Below are 20,574 nucleotides of genomic sequence, written 5' to 3' on the forward strand. Positions count from 1 at the left end.
AATCATAGGTGATCATTGTACAACCTTGCTGTTACTGTGTTTATTGTTGTCCTGGTTCTGCTCACTTCACTTAGCATCAGTTCAGTAACATATCTGTGTTCGCCCTTTGTTGCCCAAGAAGACCATGCCATCAGAGAAATAATGACATGACGGGCACTTGACTTTGTTTTGAGTGAGGGTGGGCTGTGCAGGTCACTAGAGTCCCTTTCAACTTTGTTAGTGTGATTTTAAGGCATCCCTCCACTGGAAAGGGTTAGTCTCCAAATACAGAAGGGACATTCTTCCAGAGAGACAATGTGAATGCTGTGGAAAAGGTGCTTCATGGGGGGGAGGCTGGGTGCCCTGAGGACCTTAGTTTTTCCATTTACTGCTTGATGACTTCAGGCAAACTCCTATGAACCTCAGTCTTCCCTCTTATAATATGAGGGTATTCGATGAAAGACATAGAACTGGTTGGTTTTGCTAAGAAAAAAATTCCCTCTCTTTTAAAATCTTTGTTGCAGGAGTAGGGGAAGTGATATATTCAGAAATGAATATTGTAAAAATGAAGGCATCACTTTTTTGAAAGAAAAAAACCTTTTGGAAAATGAGGGGATTGGAAGACAACCTTTTAAATTCATTTCCAACCCCATATCTGTGACTATAGACCCCACCCCCCCACTCCTGTTCTCTACTGGTGACTTTAAATTGTGGTTGCACCTGAACAGGAGGGATCTTTTTGGACCAAGGACTTCCTAGAGTTCTTCAAGTCACATCTGAGGAGTGGGGAATTTCTTACTCTGTTGACACCTATTGTCATTTCTACTGATGAATTTAGAGTCTATTGAGGTATTTAATTATCAGCCTTTGTCACCTGCCCAGCAGTCTATATCAATACATTAAGAGGAAAAAAAAGGATGAAATTGAATCTGACTTTTTGATCATGTGACTAAACCCTAAATTTGGATTGCTTATTATTTACTCTTTTCAAACTGTTTCCTTGACCTGAAGATCTATATCTACTCCTGATTAGTCCAGTAAAACAACTTTTTTTAGCAATGTTGGCCACTGTGCATCTCCTAATATTTTTGTGAAACTTCTTTTCAAATGGTCTCTTCCAGTAACTGGGCTAAATACCTCACCATTTTAGCATGAAATGAATAAGCCAATGAGGAATTCCTTGAGTTTAAACAGCCCTTCCTTTATGAAGAGCACAGAAAGGTGAATTGGGGACATATATTGTATTCCCCTTTTAACTGGTGAGAAAACTGAGATTGACAGATTAAGTTGCTATTGTACAACAATTTTAGTCATGTATCACCCTTTGTGACCCTATTTGGGGTTTTCTTGGCAAAGATAATGGAGTGATTTGCCACTGTCTTTTTCAGGTAACAAGAAGGTGACACAGTTAGACAGTGTCTTAGATTGGATTTGAACTCAGGTCTTTGTGATTCCAGGCCCACTGCTCTATTCACTGAGCCTCTGACTTGCCTGTTTCACGGTAGAGTAAAAATTAAAACAAGTTTTCCCCTTACCTTCTATAAGTGATGTGTAGTTTAAAAGTTTTGATTTTCAGAAATAGTTCATTGCTCTTGGCCTATCCCTCTACTTTTCTCTAGTTCTCAGTTTTCCCACCTATCAAATGAAGAAATTGGACTTAAATTATCTCTTAGATCCCCTTTACTCTGATAGTCTATGACTTGATGGTCATGAGTTCTTTGTTGTTATTGACTTGGGTACAGGGTAGGTCTCCTAGTGACCTTCAGGACCTGTTGCTATGTTCTAGTTGAAACTGGATCCCTTCCAGTGGGAATGACTTCATTTTTTTCTCTTGTGACATAGGAGATAGAATACTAAACTTGCCATGAGAAGTCTGGAATTCAGATCTTGTCTCCTATGGTTACTAAGTTGTGTGACCCTGGAAGAGTCACATAACTTATGTCAGCATCATTTTCTTCATCTGTAAAGTGAGGATGTTGGTGGTCCCTGATGTATCCTTCAGCCCCACATCTATGTGGAGAATGTTTGCAATGAGTAGGAAACCTGCTCCAAACATATATGGAATTCTTTGCATTCTGCTTGCTGAGCTTAGAAGAAGGACCATTTAAAAAACTTTAGGAAGGATAGCAGACCTCCTTCACTTGTCCTCCTGGAGCTGTGGATGTGATGGGTGGTCAATACAACATAGGACAGGCTTGTTTCAAAGTACTGACAAGTCTGAAGTGGGTGATTCTGTGTCCTTCTGTTTCCCATTTCGTTTTGTTCCATATTTAGAGCTGGAAGTGACCTTAGAACTCATCTTGTTCAGACCCCTCATGGGGAAACTGAGGCCCAGAGAATGACTTGCCCTAAATCACTTGTAAAAAATCACTCATGTGGCAAAAGGAAGGTTGGGATTTGAACCCTGGGGGTCCCATGTCTCCCATCTATGAGTGACTATTTCATTTCAAAGCTTGTGGAAGAGTTTTAAATGAAGCATTCCTCACTAGGCACAAACATAATTCATTTTAAATAAAGCAGTCAATCAATAAACATTTATTAAATGCCTGCTATGTGCTTGGCACTGTGCTAAGGGCTGGGGATACAAACACGAGGAGACCCCCTACAAACAAATATATACAAGACAAACTGTATAAAGGATAAATTGGAGATACTTATCAGAGGGAAAGCTTCCGGTAGAAGGTGGGAAGTAGGAAATTAAAGAAAGCTAGGAAGATCATTAGTTAGAGATCAGGGAGGAAAGCAGTTCAGGTATGGGGAATAGCCAGAGTGAACGCCAGGAGCCAAGAGATGGAGGGTTTTGTTCATGGAACAGCTAGGAAGCCAGTGACCTTACATTAAAGAGTACATGTTGGAAAGTAAGGCATAAGAAGGCTGGAAAGGTAGGAGGAGCCTAGGTTAAGAAGGGCTTTGAATGCTTAGCAGAACATTTTGTATTTGATCCTTGAGGTGATAGGAAGCCACCGTAGTTTATTGAGTAGGGGGTGATGGTGACATGATTGTACCTGTGATTTAAGAAAACCATTTTAATGGCGGAAGGGAGAGTGGATTTGAGTGGGGAGAGACTATAGGTAGGCAGACCCACCATCAGCTATTGCAGTAGCCTAGGCATGAGGAGCTAAGGGCACAGACCAGGGAGGGGGTGGTGTCAGAGTAGAGAAGGGGGAGAGACAAACTGAAAGTGACACAAAAAAGCAGCACATTGGACAAGTCCTCAAATAGCTCCTCGCTTTATTGGGGGAAATAAAAAGCAATTCAAGAAGGTGGGATTTAGGTAAAGATCAAGTTTGTAGGATGAGAAATGAAAGGAGTTTGGAGAAAAATGACATCCATGTGGTCTGGGATAGAGTCATTGAGTACTAAAACTGGTCAGAGCCATCATTATACATGATTCCAGAACTGAGACCCCGAGGGGGCCTTGTAGATAGTTTAGTTGTCAGGAAAGGCTGCACTGAGGAGGTGACCTTTGAACACAGCCCAAAATGATGGTGAGAATTTGGGAAAGGGAAGAGACAAAAAGGATACAAAGATTCCTTTTGAAAATGCATACATACATACATTTTCTTTCTGTGTGTATGTATATATATACACACACATACATACATGTATATGTACACACACATATAATTGTTTTCAGTCATGTCCAACTCTTCATGATCCCATTTGAGGTTGTCTTGGCAGAGATACTGGAATGGTTTATCATTTCCTTCTCCAGCTCATCTTACAGATGAGGAAACCGAGGAAAACAGGATTAAGTGACTTAGCCAAGGTCACACAGTTAGTAAGTGTCTGAGGCTGTATTTGAACTCAGGAAGGTGAGTCTTTCTGACTCCAAGCCTGGTGCTCCATCCACTGCAGCACCTCCTAGTAGCCTCATATGTATATATATAGATGTAGATATAGATACAGTCATAGGTATACATATATATACACACACACATATATATAGCATATATAGTTATATATATTTATACACATATTTGTATATATGAAAAATTTGCATATATGCAAAAGCGTTCACAATAGGGCTCCTTCAAATATTGAAAGTGTAACTAAAAATTATTATATATAACTTCAGGAATGTGTCTTATAAAGACACACTTCAGATCAGTTCAGATAATGGACTCTTGATAAGGGGGTGTAGGGTTGATGATATCACACTCTGAATTTGGCGGCTAGAGGGTGTAATAGAAAGAATGATGGTCTTGGAGCAAAAAAGACTCAAGTTCTAATCTTACCTCAGACGCTTGCTGGCTGCATGACCTTAGGCAAGTCCCTCTACCCTACTCATTCATAAAACAGTAGTGATAATAGCACCTACCTCCCAGGACTGTTATGAGGATCAACTGAGTGTTTGGCAAATCTTAAAATGCTATATAAACACTAGCTATTATACAGTATGTCAGAGATGTTAATATTTCACTCTATGATAGGTTTTAGAGTTTAATGGAGGGGAGAATTATGTGTTTAGAATTTGATAATATGCAGGCAGAGGCATTTCTGTTCAGATATGGATTAGACTAGTAAACACAGCTTGCTTTTATGTAATGCTTTGTGGTTGGGGAAACACTTTGCAAATTTTGATCCTCACAACAACCCTGGGATATAAGGGCATTTATAATCTCTCTTTTACATAGAGGAAACTGAGGCATGTAGAGATGAGGTCTTCTTGACTTAAGGTGCAGCACTCTATCCACTGCAATGCTTAGCTGTGTGTCTATGAGGCTTCAGTTGGAATTCTCTGATCCTTTGTGAGTATTCTTATAGGTAGAGTCTTCTGAAATTATGCTACATAAACCTTCAAATAGTTGTCTTTTAGTTTGCTGAATAATGGCCAAACTCCTAGGCCAGTCCCTCCAGGGGTGGCAGTTCACAATGTGGGGTTCAGTATAAACACAGGCACAGAGAAAGAAGAGGATGAAATGAAATAGCCCTTGGACAGTTCCTTCTCTCAGTTTCTGGACTCAACCCTGAAGCTGAGCTTTCCCTGTTATTGACTAAGCAGGAAAAAACACAGAAAACAAAATAACACTAACCCCCCCACCCCAGTAAGCCCATTACATTTTGCATGCTGCCCTAGATGATGCCACCAACTTTTCCTACTTCCCCACCACTCCACTCAAAATCCCCCAACCATCACTTCTTCAAACCTGTATTCTCCTTCTTTTAGAACATAAAGCTGTTCATTCTTCGGCTGCTCTGTAAAGGACCTATGACAACAGACATCTTGGCTTGCCCATGAATTGCATTTAAGTGAGCCAGAGCTGAGTAAAGTCATAAGACTCACTTTCTCCTCCACAGTCATCAAGGTACAGTGGTGAGAACAACTGTCGATGGCCCAGTATCCAGGGGGTGACCTTGGCCTTTCTAAATTAAGGTCTTCCCCAGGTCTCATGTAAATTCTCTCACAGAATGTAAACACTGTGAGAGAAGGGGCTTTTTCCTTTTTCTAAAATTTGTAACTCCAGCATCTGGCATTCAGTAGGCCCTTAAAAGCCTTGTGATCAAGTACAGCTAGGTTTGGATAGGCATAAATAAGGCATTTCATACTCCCTCCCCGCCCACCCAAAGTGGTTGCATGTATTTAAATTCAAATTATTTAGAAGTTATAATTATGTAGACTATGGTCATGCATTCAAACCCAATGCAAATATGTAGTTCAGATTAAAATAATGCAACAAGCTCTGGGAGATCATTATTCACACTATTCCAGACTTAACTGTCCAACTTGCTTAGAGCATAGAGTTTAGGGGAGTTCCCCTAAATTAAGACTGTAAAGGTAGACTTGAGCCAGTTTGTAGGGCTTTGGATTTATCAGGCAATAAGAAACAAGTGATGGTGAAGTATCTTTCTTTCTCCCCAATCTCTAATAAGGTGTTCATCCTTTTACTTAATAAATGTTTACAGAATGAATGACTGAGTGAGTAAGAAACTTTCAGGAATGCAGGTTATTTGTCATTAGGTATGTTTGCCATGTTTACATGGGAAAGCTAAGTCAATAAAGAAGATTGGGCAAAAAACATTGGGATATGGAGTCAGGAAACTTGGAGAAGTCAGCCCTGCCTCTGACACTGAATAACTGTGACTATGGGGCAAATTGCTCAACCTTTCCAAACCTCACTTTCGTCCTCTGCAAAATGAGTATAATGATGTTGTCAGGATCAGATGAGATGATGCATGCAGTAATAATAGCTAGCAGTTCACAGTTCTATCAATAGTTTATCAACGTATCTACTTTTCCTTATGCCCTTGAACATTTGCCATTTCTAATAGGTGTTTTAATTTTCATTTCCCTAGCTGGTCAAGATTTAGAGCATTTTTTCATATGACCATAGATAACTTGGATACTTCTGAACACTGCTAATTTATATCCTTTGAACATTTATTGATTGGGGAATGACTCTTATTTTTATAAATTTGACTCCATTTCCTATATATTTGAGAGACTAGATCTTTATCAGAGAAACTTGCTGAAAAGTTTTTTTTTCATTTTGTTTCACTGTCTGTGTTACCTTTTCACAAAATGTAGTTTTCTTGAGTATCTCTTTTATGTGGTTCTCTTTTTGCTTTCACTTTGTCTGAGATCATAATTGCTATCCCTGTAAATTTTTACTTCAGCTGAAGCATAATAGACTCTGCTTCAGCCTTTTATTTAAACTCTGTGTTTTCTTCCTGTTTCAAGTGTGACTCTTGTAAATGACATGTTATTTTATTCTGGTTTCTAATCCATTCTGCTGTTTGTTTTCATTTTATGGGTGATTTCATCCCACTTACATTCACAGATTGGATTACTTACTGAGCTATCCATAGTACAACCAGGAAAATAAAAAGGATTTACTTTTAAAAATAATTATGGCATAAAACAAGTATTTCCATGATATATTACAACAAAAAAGATGATTGTACATGAAACTGCAAATCTGCTATAAATAACTTGCTATTCCTTTCAAATATACACAGAAAAATGATCATGTAAATTTCTTTTGTTCCCTCCCTCACCCCGCCCCGCAGAGATAGCTACCATTAGACACACATAGGTAGATATATGTAAAATTCTTCTATACATACTTCTATTTATCAGTTCTTTTTCTAGGTGCAGATAACCTTATTCATATGTCCTTAATTAATTTGGGTATTTATAATAGACAGAATACGCTGTTCACTCAAAGTCATTCTTAAAATTATATTGCTGTTACTATATGCAATGTTCTCTTGGTTCTACTCATTTCACTCTTCATTATTTTGTGAAGTTTTCCCATGTTTTCTTAAAACCATTGAGCTCATCATTTCAAAAAGGAGTCAGCTTTTAGAGGGAGAATGAGCCAAATTGTGATTCCTCAGCAGCAACTAAAAGTGAAGTTAGCGTGTGTAAATCTGGAAGTTGATTCTGAGTCATCATTTACATTTTGAACATTAGAACACCAAATAGAAATATCAGATATTTTCTGGGATGTGCTGGTAAACATTTGATGACTGCCTATCTGGAGAAAAAAAAATCTGAGGGACAAACTTTTAAATTTAAATTGAATTATTGTCATTTTCTCCATCACTTCAAGTCTAGACAGTCCACAAAACAATAAACCAAGATCTGATATGTAGCATTTGCCAATTTCCAAGTGTAAATGTTTGTGCTAAAAAGCTGACAATTTTTTCTCATTTGAACACACACAGCCGAACTTTTACTACTAGCTTTTAATAAGCCTTCCAATAAACCTTTGTATCCCAACTCCAGGGCCAAGACTGTGGACTCAAGGGAAATTTCATTATCTAGTTTTAGTAAATAGACCCTTGTGTCTAATATTTTCTCTTGTGGTAACTTTATTACACACACACACACACACACACACATAACCATTTGTCACATATTATATATATATATATATATATATATATATATATATAATATATATGTATTACATTTATTTACATAGAAACTCTTTTAGCCTCTCACTGTCATCATTACCACAGTTTTATCACAACATACAAACTTCACAAAACTCACGTAATCCATTCACAATGAAAAAAATATATTTTTCTCAATTGATTATGAAATTTATTTCAAGACTTCCTAAGAGAATAGATCTCCATGCCAAAAAAGAGTGGGTACATGCATTAAAATAGTTCAATTATTCTATGTAAATTGGTGGAGTTTTAATTTTAATTATAAAATATGAGAAATTGTCTCAGCATTGCTTTCAGAATTGAAGTTTTATAATTTCATAATGGAAAGAGTTACTAATTTGTTGCTTGGATCTCTCTTAGGCTGAGCAATCTAGATACCATGGGTCAGGAGACAGGTTATATTATGGTCATTCTACAAAAAGAATACAGATGTGCTTAATGACACATAACCAAATCAAGAAAAGGTCTCTGCTTGTTTGGGATAATATCAACAAATACAGACTATGATAGAGAGATTGAAGGAATGGAGACTAAATTACCCCAAAGTCTCAATGTTAGGGAACCCCAAATCTCAATTTTATTGCTGAAAAGCCCACTTCTGACTACTATCTCCATCTATGTAGACAAAACTGGGCTTATCATCATATGCAATACATAGTGCCACCATGAATTCAAATCCAGCTTCAGATACTATGTAACCCTGTGCAAGTCACTTAATTGCTGCCTCAGTTTGCTCAGCTATAAAATGGGAATAATCATAACACCTACCTCCCAGGGTTTTTGTGAGAATTAAATGAGATAATATTTGTAAACAGCACAGTGGATTGATAAACAGTACAGAGAACAGATAGTCTCCCCCCTCTGCTTAATAGTATTTATTTGTTCCAATTCCGTGAAAAGATAGTTTCCAACACTCACTTTTATAAGATTTTGAGTTCCAAATTTTTTCCCTCTTCCTTCTTCCCTTCCCCTCTCCCCAAGACAGCAAGCAATCTGATACAGGCTACACATGTTACAATCATAGTAGACATATTTCCACATTAGTCATGTTTTGATGGAAGACTCAGAACAAAAGAGAAGAACCATGAGAAAGAAACAACAACAAAAAGAAAGAATAAATAGTCCGCTTCCATCTGCATTCAGACTCCATAGTTCTTTCTCTGGACGTGGATAACATTTCCATCATGAGTCTTTTGAATTGTCGGATCATTGTATCACTGAGAAAAACTATCAAAGTTGGTCATAACACGATGTTGCTGTTACTGTGTACAGTGTTCTCCTGGTTCTGCTCACTTCACTTTGCATCAGTTCATGTAAGTTTTTCTGAAATCATTCTGCTCATCATTTCTTATGGAATAATAGTATTCTATTACATTCATACACTACAACTTTCAGCCGTTTCCCAACTGATGGGGAATAGATTCTAATAATAATAATACATAGAAAGATAGATAGATAGATAGATAGATAGATAGATAGATAGATAGATAGATAGATAGATAGATAGATAGATAAGTAGGTAGGTAGGTAGGTAGGTAGGTAGGTAGGTAGGTAGGTAGATAGGTAGGTAGATTCTAATAGTGGGAGATACACATTGGTGGCCAAAGAAAGGTATTTCATCCTTTAAGTCAATTATCATCCTAATTGATCCTCACAACAAGCCTGGGAGGTAAGTGCTAGCATTATCCCCATTTGCATATAAGGAAACTGAGGCATGTAGAAGTTAAACCTCTTGCCCAGGGTCACACAACTAGGATGTTTCTAAGGGCAGATTTGAGTTCAGATTTCCCTCTATTAGAATGTAAGTTCCTTGAGGTTAGGTTTCACTTTAATATTTATATAACCAGCTCTTCAAAAAGTGTCAGACGCATAGTTAACTCAATATATTTTCATCCAGTTATTAGTAAAGATAATATTTTTTACCCAAATGCTTAAATATAACAAGTGAAAAGAGTATAAATCAGAAAATATGTAAATCAGAAACTCAGTTGGTCTGATAAAAATGGCTTTATTTGGGGATATATCTGCAGTCAACACACCCACACCCACATATCAACCCACCTATACCTACACATGCTCATAAATACACTCATAAGTGAGAAGGGGATAGCAGAAACATGTTTACATGTAATATGCAAAAAACAAAATTTTAGATAGGAAACATGGTTTCTAAAGCATGTGGGACAAATTCTGCTTTTGTTTACATTTTGTGGGGAGGGGAGGTGGTTTTCCCTCATGTTCTTATTACTTGTTGGTCAAAGTCAAGAGTGTAGCATAAAGGTTGTATTTTTGAGTATCTGAACAATATATTTCAAAGAGAAATTTCTTCTCCCCCTTTTTTGACTGAGTACATTGATATTTTCCCATTGTATCTTAACCCTTTTCAATTGTTCACAGTTTTGGTAACTGTCCTTTCTCTTTATTATACAAATCAACAAAAAGGATATTAGAGAGCAAAAAGGAGAAAGTTTCTCTAAAAATATTTCTGTGGAATGAGATAACAGATAAATACTATTATCCATGATTTCATCCTATGGCCATTAGTTTACTCTAGATAATAAGACTGTGAGAATCCAAAGCCCATTTAGAATGTCAGAGACAGAAAGTTGGGCCTGTTATCATGAGCCTATTTCAAATAGTCTACATTGTTGAATCCACTTTCCACAGTTCTACTTGGTTTAAAAAAAGACTTGAAGTTTGTTACAAGGGGGATTACATTCCCATTTCAATCAGTCCATCAACAAACACGTTAGATATCCATTGCAAAGACAAAAACAGCCCCTACCCTTACATTCTGTGGGGTGATACATGTTCACAAAGAATTAAATATGAGCTTTATACAAAATAAATCTATAATTAATGGAAAGGGAGGGGGGCACTATCAACTAAGGGAATCAGGAAAGTCCTCTCATTTGTTGGGTGTTCAACCTGCCTTCTTGCTCAGTGATTTGCCATTCAGTTTCTTGAGAATGAAGAGCAGCAAGGTGGTACAGTGGAATCAGGAGGACCTGAGTTCAAATCCAGCCTCAGATTACTAGCTGTGGGTCACTTACTCAGTTTACTCATCTGTAAAATGAGCTAGAGAAGAAAACAGCAAATCACTACAGTTTGCCAAAGAAACCCACTGGGGTCATGAAGAGTCATACACAACTGAATAATAACTTCCGGAACAATGTACTGCCAGCGTGGTTTCTTTCTTCTCACAAACTGATTCATCACATGACGCATTAAGGGTTATTTTCCCCAATCGGTCTTTAAAGCAATAAAGCATTTATTGGGTGAGCAGGCCTTCAATCATCTATTCACAATTGTCAAAGAAGAACACATTGGATGGAGGCAACCTGATACGTTGAAAACCCTGGGAAAAGGACCAGATGAGGCTCTGCCGCCTACTGGCTATGTAGCTTTGGGATAATCATACAACTCTCCGAGCCTCACTTTCCTCACCTGTAAAATGGGAGCAATAGTACTTATATTACTGATTCCACAGGATTTTGTGTATGTGTGTCTGAATGACATAATCAATAATAATAACAAAAACTAGCATTTACGTAACACTTTACAAACATCACATCTGAACATCAAAACAGCCCTGGGATGTCGGTACTATTGCTATCCTTATTTTATAGATGAGGCAATCTTGGTTACTTGAAACATAGGTTAAATGACTTACCCAAGGTCACAGAGCTAGTTAAGTGTCTGAAATGGGACTTGACACTAATTTTTCCAAACATTGAGACCAGCTTCCATCCAGCACACCTTGATGACTTTATTTAACATATTTACAAAACAAATATAAGGCAATTTGGGTGTGGGTGCTAGCAGCAGGGGATCAAAAAAGATCTGAGAGTACAGATTTGGAGGCAGAGCCCAAAGAGGAATCACCATACTGCTCTGAGAAATGGGGACATCATTGGATTAGAAGTGTGATCTCCCTAAAGGATTTTTCTTTTGGTCACAGTTTGTTGCCACTATCACTAAACAGCTATTTGGAGTTTTTCATGAGAGTTCAAAGATAATTCTATAATCCTTTTTGGGGGGTGTATCTTCAGTATAACCATACACATGTAATATACTATAATGCCAATAGCACAGGGCTTAGGGCTAAAGGAACAGGATCTGAGTTCTTTTCTGTTTCCTTCTTGTCCATCCCCCTTTTCCATCTCTCCCCCCACCAGCTGTATAACACTGAGCAAATCAATCACTCTTGTCCTCAGTGTGCTCATTTGGAAAATTAGGGGGACTAAGCTTTCTTCCAACTCTAAATAAGCATAGATTTATGAAAAGGTCTAAAGATAGAAACTTATCCTTTCTCAACCACTTAGAGGCTTTACACTTTTCCATTCCAACCCATATCATCGTCCTCATTTTGAGGAGAGAGCGAGGCTGATGACTTTGTACAGTTTGCCTCACTTAAATTCAATTCACTTGCAAGTCAAAACACCACCCTCCTGATGTCACTGGTCCTCTCCAAGAATGAAAAGTGAACACCAATCTGTGAGTAGTAGCAGCTGCCCCTTGGGGGCCAAACTGGTCATTTCCAGTTGGGGAATGCCACTATTTCTTCTTCTTCTTTTCCTCCTTCTCCTCCTCCTCCTCCTTTTCTTCTTGTTCTTGTTCTTCTCCTTCCCCTCTTTTTCCTCCTCCTTCTTTTCCTCCTGTTCCTCCTCCTCCTCCTTCTCTTCTTCCTTTTCTTTCTTCTCCTTCTCCTTTCTCCTCTTTCTTATCTTTGCTCTTTTCCTTCCTCTCCTTTTTTTCTTCTCCTTTTCTCCTCCTCCTCTGCCTCCATGTGGAGGCTCTGTCCAAAGTAATATAATTTTTGATTGCTTATACCTTGCAATGTATCTTGGGGTTTGGGGCCTAAATTTTTTCTTCCTTGTTTATCTATTGTATCATAAAAGCTGGGACAAGGAGGGTCAGGTGACTAGGCAGGTGGGGTAGTGAGCAAGCCAGCAGACAGCAGCGACAGGCCGGGGCCCCGTGGGTTGGTGTTGGAGGCGGCTGGGGTGCTGGTGTGGGATCAGGGGCTCCTGACCATGGACAAGGCCAAGCCATGAAGGGAAGGCCTCAAGAAGGAGCTGCTCAAGGCCATCTAGCATGCTTTCACCACGCTCAACCTGGACCGCAGCGGCAAAGTCTCCAAGGTACAGTCCCACAATCAGTGTACTGTGCTGAAGGGTCCACATGACCCCATGGACCTGGAAGAATACTTTTGGGATGATGACTAGGAGTCTGTCCCCCATCAGGACTATATGCCGTATTTAAACAAGTTCATTTTCAAAAAGGTTCAAGGAAATTTTGACAAGATTGAGTTTAATAGGATGTGTTGGACACTGGGTGTCAAACAAAATCCCACCGAAAGTCCTTTGCTCCTCAGTGAAGAAGATTCATTTAAAGTGTGGGTTATTTTCAACTTTTTATTCGAGGACAAATACCCCTTAATTAATTGTGCCTGAAGAGACTGAGTACTTGTTTAAGAAACTTACCGAAACAATGGGGGGAGTTTGGTAGCAAGAAGAATTTGAACGCTACAAAATCAACTTTGATGTCAATCAAGATGGCCTTTCTGTATGGGAATTAATTGAACTTATTGGAAGTGGAGAGTTTAGCAAAGGCATGGATCGGCAGACTGTGTCTATGGCAATTCATGAAGATTTTAACAAACTTATATTAGATGTGCTGAAATGGCTATAAAAGGAAAAATTGGACTGAATGTTGGTTTGTGCTGAAACCCAACATCATTTCTTATTATGTGAGTGAAGATCTAAAGGATAAGAAAGAGACATAATGCTGGATGACAGCGGCTGTGTAGAGTCCTTGCCTGACAAAAGAAAAAGAAATGTCTTTTCCTAATAAAATGTTTAGACAAGACATTTGAAATCAGTGCCTCAGAGGAGAAGAAGAAACAATTCAAGTCATTCATTCTATTGTGACAGAAGAAACTGAGGAAGAAGATGATGGTGGAACAGGAGGAGCTGGAGAGGCAAATGAAGGAGTTCCAGGCTGCCAATGAGAGCAGCAGGAACTGGAGCAAGTGAGAAAGAAACTGGAAGAAACTGCATGTCGTGCTGCAGAAGAGGAGAAGAAACATCTTTGGACTCAAGTGGAGCTACAGAACAGGTTTAGGGTTAGGGTTATTCTGGAACAGGAAAGAGAGAAACTAACCTGGCAGCGGATGGAGGAACACGTAGCCCAGAAGTCATCTGAACTTGAGCAGTATCTGCAGAGTCCGAGAGCTTGAGGACATGCACCTATGGCTACAGGAAGCTTTGGAAGATGAAAAGCAAGGTAGGCAAGATGAAGAGACAGTTGGGAAGCTTCAGGCCAGGCTGCTGGAAGATGAGTCTTCTAAGAGAGCTGGGCTAGAGAGGTGGTATTTGGAGCAGCAGCAAGCCATCCAGACCATGCAGGCTGAGAAGCGAGAGCTGGAAAACCAGTGGATGCTCAAGGAGCGAGCCCTCCAAGAAGCTGTGGAACAGCTGGAACAGCTGGAACTGGAGAGGAAGCAAGCACTCGAGCCATACGAGGGAGTCCAAAAGAAACTGGAGATGGCACCAGCAAGACCAGGAGCTGGAAGGATAAGGTGGCCCAGAATGAGGGGCTCATTAGATTGAATCAGGAAAACAGACCAAATGAGAACAGGAAAAATACACGAATGACATGAATTTAGAACTCTCTACATTAATAAAACAGTGGAGGAAAGTATGATGTGTTTCTTAATAAAGAAATATATGCATTAAAAAAATCTGGGACAATTAACCCTTTTGTCTTGAGTAGTTTTCATTTATGATTTCTTGAAATCCAGTTCTGGACAAGCAGGCTTTGACAAAGCTTGTGACTTAATTGGAGCTACCTGATTATGTCTTTAAAGCAAAATCACTCCGGCTTTCCCTGATTGGCCAATAATGTGTCCCAGCCCAACGTTCGCTTGCTCATTGTTTGGGTTTTGCTGGCTGGGAGAGAGTGTAAATAGCAATTGTTTTCTGTTCTGGCCAGAAACTCAGAGGATAGTTCCTTCCTAGATGGCTTCTTTTGTGAAGGTAAACCAGGCCATCTTTTGCCTCCATTCTTACCTAGCCTTTTATCATTGAATGGGTGTTGCCTCAGACAAATTGAGATCTGGGAAAGACCTTAGCTTAAAAAGGCCAAGGTCTCCCACTGTGTCCAGAGCCATTGCCAGTCATCTTTATGTCTTGCCATTGGATTCTAAAGACTTTGTATAACTCTGCCTCCCTTAAATCCAATTCACCTGCAAGTCAAACATCACCCTCCTGATGTCATTGGTCCTCTTTGAGAATGGAGGGCAAACACCAACAAGAGAGAGGTAATGTTTGAGGAAACTAGGAATTCTTAAAGGAGGTGAGAATTCTTTCTGTATTCCAGTCATGGAGAAAGTTCATATGCAGGGAGACAGGAGATGGAATGTAGTCTATGAAGAACAGTAAGAACCAGTTTGGCTGAACCACTGGGTGCATGAAAGTGAGCAGTACATAGGAATATCAGAAAGGTGGTTGGAGCCAGATTGTGAAGGAAAGGAAGAAACATTTATTTAGTGCCCATACTTTGTTCCAGATACTGTTCTAAGTGATTTACACATATTATCTTATTTGAACCTCACAACAACTCTGAGAGGTAGGTACTATTATTATCTTCATTTTAGAGTGGAGGAAAATTAAGCAGATATAAGTTACTTGCCCAGAGCCACATAGTTAGAAAGTGTCAAATTTGAACTCAGGTCCTTTTTACTCCAGGCATATGTTACTGTCGTAGAGAGGTTTACCTTTTCTCCTAAAGGAAACAGGAAGACATTGGAATGTATTAAACACAGACGTAACATGATTAGACCTTTGCTGTCTATCATTTGGGATGTGATGTCAAACCAGGACAGCCTCACAAAAGAGCAGTGACTCCCAAGGTATTAGACAAAAGAGTACCTAACTGCCCCAGGAATCCTACCTGTTTGAAATGTTGAGTTCTATTGCATTTGCTTTCCCATTCCATCATGAGACCAAGACCCTGTGCTTTTCACAGCATAGGCAAGCAGCTAAAATGTAGGGTCAACTGGTGTTATTGGATCCAGAGTACTAATCAAAAGCATACTGAGGTCTCTGTTAATAGTCTTCCTAATGAGTAAAATGAAGTAGATCTGTCTCCAGATGCATGATTGGTGTCTCACCCTTTGAATAACAAAGATTTTTCTTCCTCAATTTCTTTACCATAAACCACAGAGACAGGCCCACAGCCAAAGGACAGGCAGTTTCAGTGGTTCTTCTGGACACAGGACTTTATGACATCATTTTACTTTGTTTTCTTGTGTTTTGAGAAAGACTGTTACCTACCAAGAGAACAAAGTTAGGTGGTTCTGAAAGTTCAGCTGAACGTGAGTCATTCTGTAGCATGTACTTAAGTAACACCTTTCATTTTGAGTTTTCAAAGGTTTCACTGTCTTTGAATTGCACTCATTGTGGAAAGACTAGGACACTGGACACAGCATTTTGGAAGAGTAGTTGATTGGCCTGCCCAAAGAAGAAGGCTTGCAAAGGGACTCTTTGAGGTTTGATGGTGGTAAATAAAATGGTATAGACAAACTTTATAACACTATTAATATTGGAAAATTAATGTATTTCTACTTGAGGGATGAGGCTAGGTTGTCATGTTGTTGCCTTAGAAAACAGGCAGACTTGCCACTCAGCAATCCACGTGTTATATTTAAGTATGAATGATATAGCTGTCACTCAAAAGGAAGACATACTGCTGCCTAGTACGTCATCATCTCTTGAAGTTATTTAGACTTCTTGGATGTTTTCCATTTGGATTTTGTTAGACTCAAACTGCCCAGTTGGATTATAGCCCAAAATAACATAGAGGTAAATTGAAATGGAATAATCCCTGCCATATTCTTGGAAAAGCAACACTGGAACACACCTTTGTTATAATGACCAGATTATTGCTTCCTAACAACCAAAAATACTCCCTTTGAAATGATAATGATTTAGTTATAGCATTTTAATAGTATTTTTAAATGTATGATTTCTTAAAATTAAATATAGAACTTCTCATACCATAGGGGTTTTTAAGTGCTTTTGATAAGGGGACACCAGACCAATTGAGTTCCCTACTCAAATTCATTCCTTGTCAAGGGGAAGAAGGAGTAAGACTTTGATGTTTTCATTTGCATATGATAATGTTAGACTCTGTGGCTGCAGATTGGTAGAAAAAATGTACTTAATTCCAGGTATGGTTTGCTTTTTGGTTTTTCCATCATTGACTCATTTGCACATGCAAATGGGAAAGAGAGAGTTTTAAAAATGGGGCAAATGATCATAGAATAGATTTGAAAAGAGACAGGTCTGGAGCAAAAACCCATCTCTTAAGCTGACTCTTCAGCTCTCCCCTTGTGCATTTGGAGAATATATCAGGGGTAAGGTAGAGAGATTTCTGACCCCTTTGCCCTAATCACTATTGCATCTTACAACAGAAGCACATGGCAATATCCAGTGGAACCGATAGAGCTGCAGAGTCAAATGTCTAATGCCTGGAGCTAATGTCCTGCTAGGGAAAGATCAATTCCCAGAGCTAAGACTTCTCAGGGTTCTAGGATATTGTTCCAGTTCTTTCATAAATGCCCCTTTTATTTATTCAATATCTACATTCACCATCACAGCTTTTCTAAGTTTTTTCATGTCTCCTCAAACTTCCCATAAATCTCTCTCCCTATCCACTCATCTGAAGGCATTGCTTTGTATTTTATTGAAAAACGTGGAGGCCATCTGATGAGAGTTCTTCCTTCTCCCCTTATCCTTATTTCATGTCATTCAGATGTCTTTCACAGCTAATTCTTCTTTCACTTCTTTTTCACAGGAAGGTGGCTCTTCTCACCAGGACACTTCTGCATGTACAAGTGATCCCATTCTATCTCATCACATCCTGTAAATTGCTTCATCATTCCCACTTTCGAACTAATCTTAAATCTTTTCCTGTCTAGTCATTGCTACCTTACTGCTTACAAACATGCCCATATATCTCCATTAAAAAAAATAAAACCCTAACCTGACCTTATCCTTATCCTGTATCCTCTTCTCCATTTCATGGTTAAACTCTTTGAGAAAGTCATGTACAAGTGGTCCCTCCACTTCCTCTCTTGCCATGCTGTCTTCTTAATTTTCTCATCATTCAAATGAAAATATTCCCCCCAAAGTAACGAGTGATCATTTCCAAATCTAAAGCCTTTTCTTAGTTCTTATCTTTTTTTGATTTCTCTCCCACTTTTGATACTGTAGATCATCCTTTTCTTCTTGATACAATCTTCTCTCTAGGTTTTCATGATACTGCTATCTCCTGGTTCTTCACTTATCTATTTCACCATTCTTCTCAGTCTCTTTTGTTAGATCTTCATGTTGGCCAGAATCCCAACCCTTTAACAGTTTTTTAAAAAATTGCATCATTTCAAAAATATAATTTTTTTTAATTTAAAAATTTATTGTAAATTCTTGGATTTTTTCCTACATCAAAATTTTGATGACATGCTATTGTGTCATGTAACTATATAGTATCATATTCTAAATAAGTCTTTACATGCACATATTCCTATTGATGCATGCTGGACTTCCTGGCAATGCATGACATTCTCATCTGCCAACACTTGCTTGTTAAAACTTGTTGACAGACTTGATCACTGATTGGCTATAACTTGCATTTTGTCTGTTTATTTGGAAAATAATGTAGTCACTGTGTCTTTAACTCTGTTACGCAACAGATGAAATGTGCATGAGTGGTTTTTCAATATTTTCTTCTCTTCTTTCCTTATGCTTCCACCACCCCCTTATTTTTATTCAATGCTTTCCCCTCTACAATTGTACCTGAGACTACTACCATTCCCCTGGATCATTCCAGTGCACCCCACGAGGCAACAGTATCTCCCACTTTGGGAGTCTATGACCTATGGCCTACTCTAGGACATGCCCAATCATTATTGGCATCCCCAAGACTCTGTCTTCTGCCCTTATCTCTACTTCTTCTGTATTTGGTGATTTCGTCAGGTACTATGGATTGAATTTTCATCTTTATGAGGTGATTCTCAAATCTTCTCTCCCCCTAACCTCTCTGTTGATCTCTAGTCTCACATCTCCAACTGCCTGTTGAACATCTCAAATGGATGAATATTTTAAATTCTTATATATAAAACTGTGTTCATTATCTTTTCCATCAAATCTCTTCCTATTAATAACTCTCTGTTTATGTAGAGAACACCACTATCCTTCTACGCCATCAATGTTAGCAACCTTAAAGTCATTTTAACTCCCATCTCTCACCCCCTACATCCTATCTATTGCCAAGTCTTGTTGATTCTATTATCATAACACATCTTATATACATGTCGTTTTCTTCTCTGAGATGGCCATCATCCTGATACATGGGATGCTAAGCACCTTTTTTTTTAAATAAATATCCTCTCATTTGATTTTCACCCACCCACACTTCCCTCTGATCCTTCATGTATGTACCATATAAATTGAAGGACAAGTGCTCATTTGCATTGGTAAAGTTTCCCTCACTAAAAGTTCTTTATGCCAATGAAATCATAGGTCTTGTCCAAAAATATGTGGTTGTTGCTCTTACTCATGGCTCCATTTGGGTTTTTCTTGGCAAAGAAAAGACTTAGATGAATAGGGTTAAGTGACTTGTCTGAAGTCATGTAGCTAGTAAGTATCAGAGGCTGGATTTGAACTTACCAGATGAGTCTTCCTGACTCTAAGTCCAGTGCTCTACTGCACCACCTACCTCTTCCTACTTCCAAATTACTCACACAGGAATCAAAAGAATCTTTTCTCAATACATGGTGGTTGTTTGTCCTTCATTTTCAAAGAGGATCAATGACATCAGGGATGATATGTTGACTCCCCTGTGAACTGGAGTTAAGTGAGGCAGAGCTGCACAAAGAGTCAGTCTCACTTTCTCCTCCAGAGTCATCAAAGTCCATTGGCAGGACAAAAGCCAAGATGGCTGGTGATGACCAGGATTCAGTGAATGACACTGGCATTTTTGACACTTGACCAAGCTCTAAGCACTCCACAGCCCCTGCTTCAGCCACCTTCATGGCCATTGGAACAAATTGTTCTTATATGCCCATTCTCCTGGGAAAATCTTCATCTGCTTGGGGCAGACATTTCCCTAACAATTCATCAAAAGGTTTGAGGGCTGTTGGTTACCCTCAACCTGGTTTAGCCCGTCTTGGCAAACGGTTTGCCTGGGTGTGGCTGCTGGGCATGTATAGCTTCTTGGAGCCACAGGTAAGAGTTGGGTGAATCAGGTGGACACCAAAGGCAGAGGAGCAGCCTTGAAAAAGGGGCAAGCTCTCATCCCCGGGATACTAGCCTTCTGAATACCCCATACCTTGTAAATTTCAGTATAGAGGTACTTCTGCACTTCTTTTGAAACATCTATTAATTATTCTTAAATCTATGCTTAGAAAAGAGTGTACCTAGACACTCTGAATCTCTCGAAAATAAATACATGTAAAAGTTCACTTAAATGAATGTAAACCAGTCCTCCTTTGGTTATGAAAGTAAAATTGTATAACTATGTAAATGGCTGAATACCTGTGGGCAGAATCTAGAAGTCCATGTATCTTCATTATATGGGAAATGATTATTCTTTTGCTTCAGTCTTGTTTGTACTTTTATTGGCATAGTG

The 20,574-nt window shown here is 38.8% G+C and overlaps 1 pseudogene; it reads left to right on the forward strand.

The window, feature by feature from the left end:
* Positions 1 to 14,545, forward strand: part of LOC140514781 (switch-associated protein 70 pseudogene) — a 15,850-nt pseudogene extending 1,305 nt beyond the window's left edge.
* The last annotated feature ends 6,029 nt before the right edge of the window (positions 14,546 to 20,574 follow it).

This window comes from Notamacropus eugenii, chromosome 7, assembly GCF_028372415.1.
Source record: "Notamacropus eugenii isolate mMacEug1 chromosome 7, mMacEug1.pri_v2, whole genome shotgun sequence".
Classification (NCBI taxonomy): domain Eukaryota; kingdom Metazoa; phylum Chordata; class Mammalia; order Diprotodontia; family Macropodidae; genus Notamacropus; species Notamacropus eugenii.